Source organism: Myotis daubentonii, chromosome 4, assembly GCF_963259705.1.
Source record: "Myotis daubentonii chromosome 4, mMyoDau2.1, whole genome shotgun sequence".
In the NCBI taxonomy this organism is placed as follows: Eukaryota; Metazoa; Chordata; class Mammalia; order Chiroptera; family Vespertilionidae; genus Myotis; species Myotis daubentonii.
The window spans coordinates 68831468-68843216 of record NC_081843.1 but is presented as its reverse complement, the minus strand read 5'-3'; positions in this window follow the sequence as shown (position 1 = coordinate 68843216).

Here is an 11749-nt window from a genome sequence, read left to right as displayed (position 1 = left end):
GTTTAAGATTTAATTGCAAGAATTTCCCTATTAAGGGCTAGAAGAAACCTGAAATAGAAAAAGAGCCCTTGGCAAGAGAGTCACCACAGAGCTGAATTTATCTATACTACCTATTGACATTAACCTAATTGAAAGGAGAAATCAGTTTCGATGTGTGAAGACAACCAAAGTTCATCATGTAAGAGACTTCCAAGACTGCATTAGATTTAAAATAAAACAGTTTGCTGAACTTGAGACAGACCTGGTAGAGTATACAAGTCTGTGGACAAAAACAAATTTGCTGTTATTATAATCTATGAATATAATCTGTACTGTGTGCTATTTGAATTTTGCCCCTTAGTAATTCTGCATTGTGCATTATGTGTGTGCGTATGTATAATGTTTGTGTAATGGCAGTGGCTGCTGGCAAAGAAAAATGATTTGTATCTTAAATGTTATAAGGTTTCCATGTTCCTTTCCAAAGGACTGCCCTGCTGAATTTTCTTGGTAAATATTGCCCCCTTCAGTTCATTCTGAGGGTGTGCATGATAATAGATGGAGAACTAATCCCTGGGCTGTGTTAAATTTGGCACCAGGAAGACTCCCAGATACCACAGCCAAACCCATTCTAGGCTGTTATGACCTCATTGCTCACATGGACAGTGTAGTTCTTTCCCAGGCATTATTTCTACATGAGAAAAGACTTTGCTATGTCTGAGAAAACCAGGAACCAAAACCAATATCCACAGAAAGGAGATCATGGACCATTAGGTTGCCTTTAGTGACAATGAATGGTTTTGAAACTTTTGTAAATTTCCCCCAAAATCATTTTAAAGAAATCACATAGGCCTGTTTGAAATAATATAAATAACGGATTTATATGTATATATATAAATGTAAATATTTTCCTCCTAAGGCCATTTAAGGTAGAGGCTAAGATTGTGAGAATCCTATTGCTTTAGGGGCAGAGAAAAAGGTAAGATTGAGAGCATTAAATTCAGCCAAACTTTATTATTTGCTTGAGATCTTAGTAACATTTAATTATTCCCAAGTATTCTGTGTATCAAGAAAGCCAGGATATTACAGAAAATATTCCTTGCTTGTAGCAGGGCTTAAGAGAACTTCTGAAAAAAATTTGAAAAACAACACTGTTTTTGTAAAGATGCTACAATTTGGCATTTACTTTTTAAAAAATGATTAATCCGCCCTAACCGGTTTGGCTCAATGGATAGAGCGTCGGTTTGCAGACTGGAGGGTCCCAGGTTCGATTCCAGTCAAGGGCATGTACCTTGGTTGTGGGCACATCCCCAGTAGGAGGGTGTGCAGGAGGCAGCTGATCGATGTTTCTCTCTCATCGATGTTTCTAACTCTCTATCCCTCTCCCTTCCTCTCTGTAAAAAATCAATAAAATATATATTTTAAAAACGATTAAACATTTTTAACAACCATAAAATATAATTTTAGACATTTTAAAGTACTCATTATGGGTCTAGAAAACTATTTAGTGATTTTATAAAACATTCCATGGACTTATACCCACCTGGAAAATAGTTTCCAGAAGGCAAAAGGCTCTCCCACACAATTTGTCACTAGGCAACATTAAATTGCTTAAGTATTAATTCTATCAGCTACTCTGCTGGTCTCTTCCCACAGTATGCAATTTTAACAACTGAGAAAACCTAAACCTTGCTCTATGTTGAATTCTAGAATTTTCTAACAGATTTTCAAAGAACTAAAGTCAACACTTAAAGGATATTTAAATGATAGAAGATAATATTTTATTTTTCACAACAGATAGAAAGAACATGTTAATTACTTTGGCCTCTAGTGCCTTCTTTTAATTTTGATAACTCGATTATCTTTGATCATAGGGCTAATAATAGTTTATCCACTATTGCTAAATTTTTGTTATGTAGCACTGGTGGCTTTTAATATTCATATTATTTGTATATGCACTTTTATTTAGGATGGCCCACAAAATAAATATGACTTAAGTTTAATATCAACTGCAATTCTGCTTTTTAAAAACCTCAAGTACGTCTGGCCGGTGTCGCTCAGTGGTTGAGCATCGACTCATAAACAGGAGATCCCATATTCAATTCCCAGTCTCTATCCCTCTCCCTTCCTCTCTCTCTCAAATCAATAAAAACATATTAAAAAAATAAAAACCTCAATCACAAGTTAATTACTTAAAAATTTATTTGAACAAACTTCACAATTTATTTTGGAAAATTTCTTCTTTTTTCCTTTGTGTTTATGTGTATGTGCATGCATGCGATTTTTCCCCATTAAAGCTAAGATATTTTGACTCTAAATATTTAGAAACTATAGGATAGTAAACAAGAACAAGAAAAGAAAAAAAATCTGGTTCACTTTTGCAATATATAGTCTACATTTTGCTCTATGCATACCTTTTTGTGTTATGATTATATGTATAACCAGAGACCCAGTGCACAAAAATTTGTGCACTGTGGAGGGGTCCCCTCAGCCTGGCCTGTGCCCTCTCCCAGTCTGGGACCCCTTGGGGGATGACCACCTGCTGGCATAGGCCTGCTCCCTGGGGGATTGGGCCTAAGCTGGCAATCAAACATCCCTCTGGCAGCCTGGCAGCCCTCAGGGGATGTCCACTTGCCAGTGAAGAGCAGACCTAAGCTGCAGTCAGACATCCTTAGCACTGCTGAGGCAGGAGAGGCTCCCACCACCACCACTGTACTGGCAGCCATCAGCCTGGCTTGTGGCTGAGCAGAGCTCCCCATGTGGGAGTACACTGACCACCAGAGGGCAGCTCCTGCATTGAGCGTCTGCCCCCTGGTGGTCAGTGTGTGTCACAGTGACCAGTCATTCCCAGTCTTACTGCTGTTAGGGTCAGTTTGCATATTACCCTTTTACTATATAGGGTGGGGGCCAGCTGGTTTGCCCTGAAGGGCGTCTCGGATCAGAGTGGGGGTCCCGCTTGGGTGCCTGGCCAGCCTGGGTGAGGGGCTGATGGCTGTTTGCAGCTGGTCACACCCCCTTCAGGGTGGGGGTCCCCACTGGGGTGCCTGGCCAGTCTGGGTGAGGGGCTGAGGGCCGTTTTCAGGCTGGCCTGTGACAAGCTCCCAGCCTCTCCTTTTTTTCTTTTTTTTTATTCTGGGATTTATTTACCTTCCATAATTGAAACTCTGTTGCCTTCGCTGGTGCTCCCAGCTCTGAGGCCGCGGCTGGCTGAAAGCAGGTATCTGGGGTTTGTTTACCTTCTATAATTGAAACATTGTTGCTTTCGGGCTCAGAGCCGGGCCACAGCAGGCGGGGAACCTTGGCTTCCTCCATCACCGGAGCAAGCAAGCCTCCTGCTTGCTGCAATTGCATGGCTGCCAGCTGCCATCTTTGTTGGCAGTTAATTTGCATATCTTGCTGATTAGCCAATGGAAAGCGTAGTGGAGGTACGGTTAATTACCCTTTTTGTCTCCTATTAAATAGGATAAAACAACAACAGCTTTTGTAAAAAAGATATAATTTGGCATTCTATTTAAAAAATATATATATATACATTTAATCCTTATGAGTATATTTTTCCCATTGATTTTTAGACAGAGTGGAAGGGGGAAGAGACAGAGAGAAACATTGATGTGAAAGAGACACATCATTGGTTGCCTTCCCTATGTTGCAGGGCCAGGGATTGAGCCTGCAACCAAGGCACATGCCCTTGACTAGAATCAAATCTGGGACTCTTCAGCCCATGGGCAGATGTTCCAACCACTGAGCCAAACAAGCTATGGCTGTTATGATTATATTTTATAAAAAACAACATCATCTCATATTTCTTGAATTCATAGCATCTACGACACTTTGTCCCTAAAACTATTCTCTACTAAGAAGATACAGTGTTCATTCTAAACAAATATTAAACTACTATTGATGGTCTATAAGGCTTGATCATAGCCCACCTCACTATCCACATTCCTTCTTCTTGCTTAGTGGGGTCGTTACAGGGGCTGTTCTGTTGCTCAAATGCTCTTTCATAGTCCAGAATATTTGGACTCCTTACACAGCTATCTCCTCATTCTGTACATGTTGGTTTGACACCTTCTTAGAGAGGCCAGTCACTTAACCTGGATTCTCCCAGCTACCTTCCATCACTGTACCCTGTTTCTTCCCTTTAAAGCACTTAACATCTTACTAAAAATGTTCACATACTTATTTATACATGTACATGTTAAGTGTCTGTTCACTGGTATGTTTCTGGAGTAGCTGGGTTATGTACCTAATTAAATTTAAAGAACACTGATTAATGAACTGATCTAGACATAGATCCCAGTATAAATACGAAATACTGCCAGAACTTATTCATTGATTTTTGTTATGTAATAAATATTTACTGGCTGTTGAGTGCCAAGAACCATTCTAGATCCTGAGAATACATCGATTAAAGACAAACCTCTTCTACTGAATTTATATTCTGGGCATGAATGGGGTGTGTTTGAGGTGGTGGATGAATAAGAAAATTACAGGGGAAATTAAAAACTCAAAATTGTTATAGAAACAAAAGAGGAAAGAAAGATCAGGAGTGTGAGCAATTTTAAATAAAATGACTAGGGGAGGCCTCTACCAGGAGAAAATCCATTCCAAGCAAATAAAAGAAAGAAAAACAAATATCATAGTAAGTGCAAATACCGGGGGGTGGGAGTGTGCCAAGGAAGACTTGGAGGAGTAGAGGGAGATGCCAGGGAGGGGCAAGGCCATTGAAAGGATTTAAGCTTCCACATATGAACAAAATACACTGGTGGGTAAAATAGAACTAGAGGCATGGAAACATGGAATTGGACTGAAGAATCTCAGGGGGGTGGGGAGTAAGGAAAAGCAGGAAGAGATTAACCAAAGAATTTATATGTGTATATGCATTGCCCATGGACACAGACAATAGGGTGGTGAAGGCCTGGGGCAAAGGGGGAAAAGGGGAAGACATTTGCAATACTCTCAACAATAAAGATAAAAAATGGATTTAAGCTTTTAGTTTGCATGAAAATAAAACCATTATCGGTTTCAAGATTTTAAGCTGACAAGTAAAATATATTTTTACAGCTACTCTGCAGTGTTAGGAGCAGTCAGTATGGAGTCAAGTGTGGGAGCAGGGAGACCACTTATGGGAATAGTCCAGGTGGGAAATGGTGGTGCTTGGGACCAGCGTGGTTGTAGTGGAAAGGTAAAAAAGTGTAGACTCTGGGTATTTTGTAAATTTGGATCAGTTTTATCACAAAGTTTTTCCTAGGAAATGACGCAGCACAGAAGTAGCATTGGCAATGAATAGGACCATTGATCATGCATGGCATGGAGGAAACGTACTGCCAGATTTCCCTTTAGGGAGTTTTCTGTATTTGGAACATGGTCCTTAAGAAACTTAGTTTAGGAAGAAAGGCAAGCACTGGGGGTTGAATTTAGGAGGAAAAAAAAATGTTTTGCCAGAGAAAATGGAAGAATTTATTCTGGAGAATTTATGCTGAGAGCGAAACTGAGAGGACAGGGCTTTAAAGCCCTGATGTGCCCATTTCCTTAATAGTCCATTTTTTCAGCAAAGCTGCTAAAATCATGAAATGTTTACCGTGAGTATACATATGTGGAAATTGTCTGGGTTGGAATGGATTGGACTAAGAAGCAGATTTAGAGACAGAAACAAGGAAGTTATACAAACTCACCAAAGGAAGAGAGAGTTTTTCATCACATAAGACCATGAATTTGGAGGCAAAAGACTAGCTGTCTAGAGGTTGAAGAGCTAGGACATCTCAGCAGACTTCTTTGTAAGTAAGTCTCACAAGTGTTAAATCTAAAACTTCTGACTTGGGAGTCTGACTCGAGTACAGGAACCAACCAGTTGGGATGAATGTTGAGATGAATTGGAAGGTAGTGAGTTATAGGTGACATAAAGTTTGTCTATCACCATAATTCCAAACAAAAGCACACAAAACAAATCACCTGAGATGATTGGAGTTCACACAATTAAAACTGGCCACCTGTTAGGCCACCAGAGGTAGGATGGCTGACCATAGAGGCAATGGCCATATTGGTGACAGTTACCATATCTCAAAAAGGCCAGATGCCAAGTAATTATTTGACAAAATAATAGTTTCAGATAATCCTATCTAATAAAGAGGAAATATTCTAATTGACTGCCCCGCCCTCAAAGATGGTGGCACCCACAGCCACAAGATGGCTGGCAGGGGAGGCCAGTTGTGGGCAACCAGGACAGCAAGGGAGGGCAGTTGGGGGCAATCAGGCCTGCAGGGGAGGGCAGTTGGGGGCAATCAGGCCAGCAGGGAGGGCAGTTAGGGGCAATCAGGCCAGCAGGGGAGGGCAGTTGGGGGCAATCCAGCCAGCAGGTGAGGGCAGTTGGGGCAACTGGGCCAGCAGGGAGGCAGTTGGGGGTGACCGGGCTGGCAGGGGAGCAGCTAGGCATTGATCAGGTTGGCAGGGGAGTGGTTAGGGGGTGATCAGGCTGGCAGGCAGAAGCAGTTAGGGGCAATCAGGCAGGAAGGCAGGTGAGCAGTTGGGAGCCAGCAGTCCCGGATTGTGAGAGGGATGTCCAACTGCTGGTTTAGGCCCAAAACCAGCAGTCAGACTTCCCCTGAGGGGTCCCAGATTGGAGAGGGTGCAGGCTGGGCCGAGGGACACCCCCTGTTCGCACCGCCCCTCCCCAGTGCACGAATTTCATTCACCAGGCCTCTACTTATTTTATAAAATTATGTGGAGATTAAAACAATGCTCCTTAAAATTTCCCCCTAAGATTCATACTCCAAAGATAATTGATAATTTTCCCAAGGTAATTTAAAAATCTCATTTAAAATGTACAATAATGGAGTGTGATTGTCACTGTTTTTAATGGTCATCGTAATAATAGCTGGCAATTTGGCTATGAGCTTTTTTTGTGCTGTAACTATATGATTTGTGGTTTCCACCATTAAAAAAAAGAGGATAAGTCAATAACAGCAATTAAAGCTGACATAAACACACTCATATCCTGGGCTCAACAGTACTGATCAACAGGCTTATCCACCTCCTACCTCATACCCATATGCCTTGGACGTCATGCCTTTATATGACATCATTTTCTCTATTTCCTATTTCCTATTAGACTTTTTTCAGATTAAAGTGTGTTTGTATTAAAATGAACAAGGACCCTCAACATGAAATCTGTAATATGACATTTTCCAAGTCCCACCTTCCTATTAAAAGGACTGTCAAGAGATGTATTTTTTAAGCAGGAAAACAGGTTGAGCAGTGATATGCTGAATTTTTCATCATAAAACAGACATCTTTGGAATAGAAATCTGTCATCAGTGATAATTTATATTTTACTCAGTTTTAGGCCAACTGACTATGTTAGATATATATATATATAGATATAGATATAGATATAGATATAGATATAGATATACATGTATGTGTTCATGTATATTTTGATATACTTCCTAATATACATGTATATTTATATCTGTGCATATATGAACATCTACATGTATATGCATATATGTACACATATGCATAATACATGTGTATATATTCATTATACATGTTTGCACATGCAGGTGTATACTCACACATTAATGCTGATGGCTGTTTTTAACCTTAAGCCTCAAGAGATCAACTGTAGCACCAGAGAGGACTGCAGATGACTTCTCAACTACTGACCCTCCCCAGAACATTACTAGAGAAGTGACCTATTCTACCACCTAGGCGGTAGAGTAAGGGGAAAGGCAAAGCCTTTGACATTAGGGCCAGTTGGATGTAAACACCAGCTAGAACACTCACTCCCTAAGTGAACTTGGACAGATTACCTACCCTTTTGAACTTAAGGTACCTTAACTATAGCAAAGATCACAATACTTACTTTATTATGCACTAACATGAAATAGTATGTGTATTGATAATGGTACATAATTATGCTTCTGGATATTATTATTATTGGGAACTAAAGATTGTTGTGGACATCCTGGAGTCTGCTGATTTAAAATGTGAGCTTCAGAACCAGACTTTCAAACTGGATTTGAACCCTAGTTCTGCAACTTCCTGGCTGCATGAACTTAGGCAAGTTACTCACCTGGTTTAAGCATCCATTAGTTGTTGGTTTTTTTTTTAGTTTATAAGATGGAGATATAATTACCTTATAGTATTAATATATAAATAGTGATACTTACAAATAAATAAACCCCTGATTGGCATTAAATTGTCTATAAATAGTAAGTACTGTAACTTTAACTCCCCCCCACCACCACCACCAGTGACCAGGCTACCACAGGACAGGTCATTAGTAAAAGAGTATTTGAAGGTTATGTTGGGAAGTTGAGATTACTTTGGACAGGTTCAAATACTAGCCATAACTAAAAAGATGAAATTAAGTGGAGATAAATGTAAAGTCCTACATTTAGGTTTACCTAAAAATATATTTTAAAACACAAAATGAGAGAAGAGGACTTATTAACATGATGCTAGTGAAAGGAGCTGGTCACAGAAGACCACATATTGTGTGATTCCATTTGTATAAAATGTCCAGAATAGGCAAATTAGTAGCGACAGATAGTAGATTAGTGAATGCTTAGGGCTTACAGGGGAGACAGGTTGAAGAAATGGAAATTGACTGGGAATGGGTATCGGTTTTTTCAGGTTACAAAAGATGTTCTAAAATTATATAGTAGCATTAGTTACACAGCCCTGTAACTTTGCTAAAAAGTATTGAATTATATACTTTAAGCAGTAAATTGTATGGTATGTAAATTATATCTCAAAAGCAGTTTAAAAATGAGATTTAGATAAAGTCATTTCATCTAAAAATATATAGAGAGAAATATATTTAATTTTATAACAAGTCCAACAAGAGGAATTGTTCAATCCTTCTGAAATTTAGAGTTGTTCAAAGATGTAATGGGTTCCACAGGGCCTAATGAGTTTCCTGTCACAAGAAGCATTCAACCATGGGTCAACTGCCTGACAAGGATATCAACAGGGGATTTGAGCATAGGATGAGTGTTTGGTTTAGATGACCTTCGAGATTACATTAAACCCCAAGATTCTGATTCAGCAGTTCAGTGATCAGCATGGCAAGACAGCCAGAAAGCCTGCAATGCAGTAAGTTTTCAATGTACTCAAGAAGTTAGTTTACCAGGACAAAAACTGTTAGATCAAAAGAGGGAAAAGTCTCATTGTGATATTTCTGTTCGGACTTCACTGATTTCAGAGGCCAGGATGGATCCAGGATCTAGGTTTTGTAGAGCCCAAATACAATTTGGGGGACCTCTTTAAAAATTACAAAATTAAAAATGCAAAATTAATATAAGAATTGATGATTAGTTAGAATGAAGAGATGCCAAAATGATGAAAATCGGACAAATGCCACAAATTTCACAAAAGTAAGAAATGGAAACTACAGAGGCTTAGGTCAACTCTTTATATTACAGCAGTTTTGTAATTTCTTTTGTAGAGAAAAGAAATAATTTCATATGCTAGCATGGTTGATTGAAACGTGTTATTATTGATTGCTTAGAAACATTTTTCTATATTCACTACTAATTGCTAATATTATATAAATATTTAGGATTATTGTTAACTTTAGGAAAACTGTTCCCCAGTTTCTTTCATGTCTGAGCTGTAAGATTTCAGATCATTGCAAGTTTTCTTATGTACTAATTTTAAATACCCTTTGAACTAATGATACTCACTAATTGAATGTCTTCAATTTCCTCAAGTTAAGATGCCAGGAGTTGGCACAGCAGATAGAGAAAGATTATTGCCGGCCATTCTTCGACAGCTAGTGTGATGATTAACAGTCATAGAAGTGACTGCGGACCACAGTGCATCCCCCTAACCGACTGAAAGATATCCCCAACTTGCTAAATCCAGAAATGCCTGTGGCCAATCCAAAGCTACCTGGCATTTCCACCTAAGTCTGAAAAGTCAGAGCAGTCTTAATGCACTGAGGTTTAAATATCTTACATTAGCAAGTTTTACAAAACAGATTGCTGTGTAAACACGCTGTCCAGTGCCCTCCAGGGGCTATGGAAGGGGCCCATCCAAGTTGGGCCTTGAAGCTCTTAGCCTCACAGTATATCCACCTCTGTCAGAGGATGGTTTTTAAAGACAAACTGGCTACTAGAATGCGAAAACCATGCCGCATGAGGAATGTTTGAGGGAACTAGTGATACTTTAGCCTGGAGCACAAAAGATCTAGAGGGACACGATTACTGCCTTCAACTATTTGAAGGACTGTCATGTCCACATCTGTCCAGCCAGCCACTCTGAGTACCTCTAGAGGACAAAACGAAGAACAGTGGGAAGAGGTTGCAAGGAAGGAGATTTCAACAAACTCTAAGAAAGAACTTTCTAAACAATTAATGTTGCTTAAAAAATGGAGTGAATTGCCTTATATTGTAATAGGCTCCCTGTCACTTGAAATGTTCTATAGAGGCCAAATGATTACCTGCCAGGAAGGGTGCTATGTTACTTCATGAAGTCTATTAACTGTCTACTACTATATTGTACACCTGAAATTAATATAATATCATATGTCAACTTAATTGAAAATAAATGTTGAAAAGGGGTGCTTTGGGTAAGATTTCTGCAATGAATAGAAGTTCAAGGTAAATAACTTCCAAGTTACAATGCAGTAAGTTTTCAATGTACTCAAGAGGTTAGTTTACCAGGACAAAAATAAGCCTTCATTGTATCTATGGTCCAATTAGCTTTTAAGCAAATTTCATATTGAATATTGTAGAAGCAAACCCTAGCTCACTACTTGTGTGAACCCGTTACTTAGCCTTGCTGTATCCCAGTTTCCTTGAGATGTACAGAATTAACACATATAAAATGAAAATAATACATATCAATAGGATTGCCATGAACATAAATGAGTTAATGCTTATGAAAATGTTTGACATGTATAAACGCTCTGTAAATATAAGCTATTATTATAAATACATGGCATGCACAACAGTCTTCTCAGTGTTGTAAGTTGTAAGAGGCTTTAAAAGTAATGGATCTCTTACCCTTTGAGATAGCATGGAGGGACCTGGAGAATATTATGCTAAGTAAAATAAGCCAGTCAGAGAAAGACAAGTATCACATAATCTCACTCATATGTGGAATCTAATAAACAAAATAAACTGATGAACAAAATAGATCCAGAGACATAGAAGCATAGAACAGACTATGGAATCTCAGAGGGAAGGCAGAGGTGGGTGGATGGGTGAGATTAGATCAACCAAAGAATTTATATGCATATATGCATAACTCATGGACACAGACAATAGTGTGGTAAAGATCTGGGGTGAGGGGGGCAGGCTAGAAGGGGTCAATGGGAAAAACAAGGGGACATATATAACACTTTCAACAAAAAAAGATTTTTTGAAGTCATAAGCAATAACATGGAAGGGGTCAAAAGAGAAGCTTATACATTCCTCAAGCTGTCTTATTCTTTCCCCAAAATACAGCATACCTGGAATAATTTATCTGCATAAAAATAACACGTGGTTAACGTAATAAAATTCTTAGCAATAAATAAACTACATAAAACACTTTCTTGTCAATCAGTAAATGGAAAGCACATTTCAAGAGAGAATATTCTGTAACAACCTTGCCTAACAATTAGCCAGTGGTTACAGAGTATGGTGCTGCAGGGATGTGAAACTGCTCAGTGAAGACCGTGGGCTGTTCTTAAACTTGAAATATTGCTTCTTGGTGAGCATCAGTGAAACCAATAGTTTTTCACAAAGTTGTTCTTTTATTGACTATTGCCATTTTAAAAACT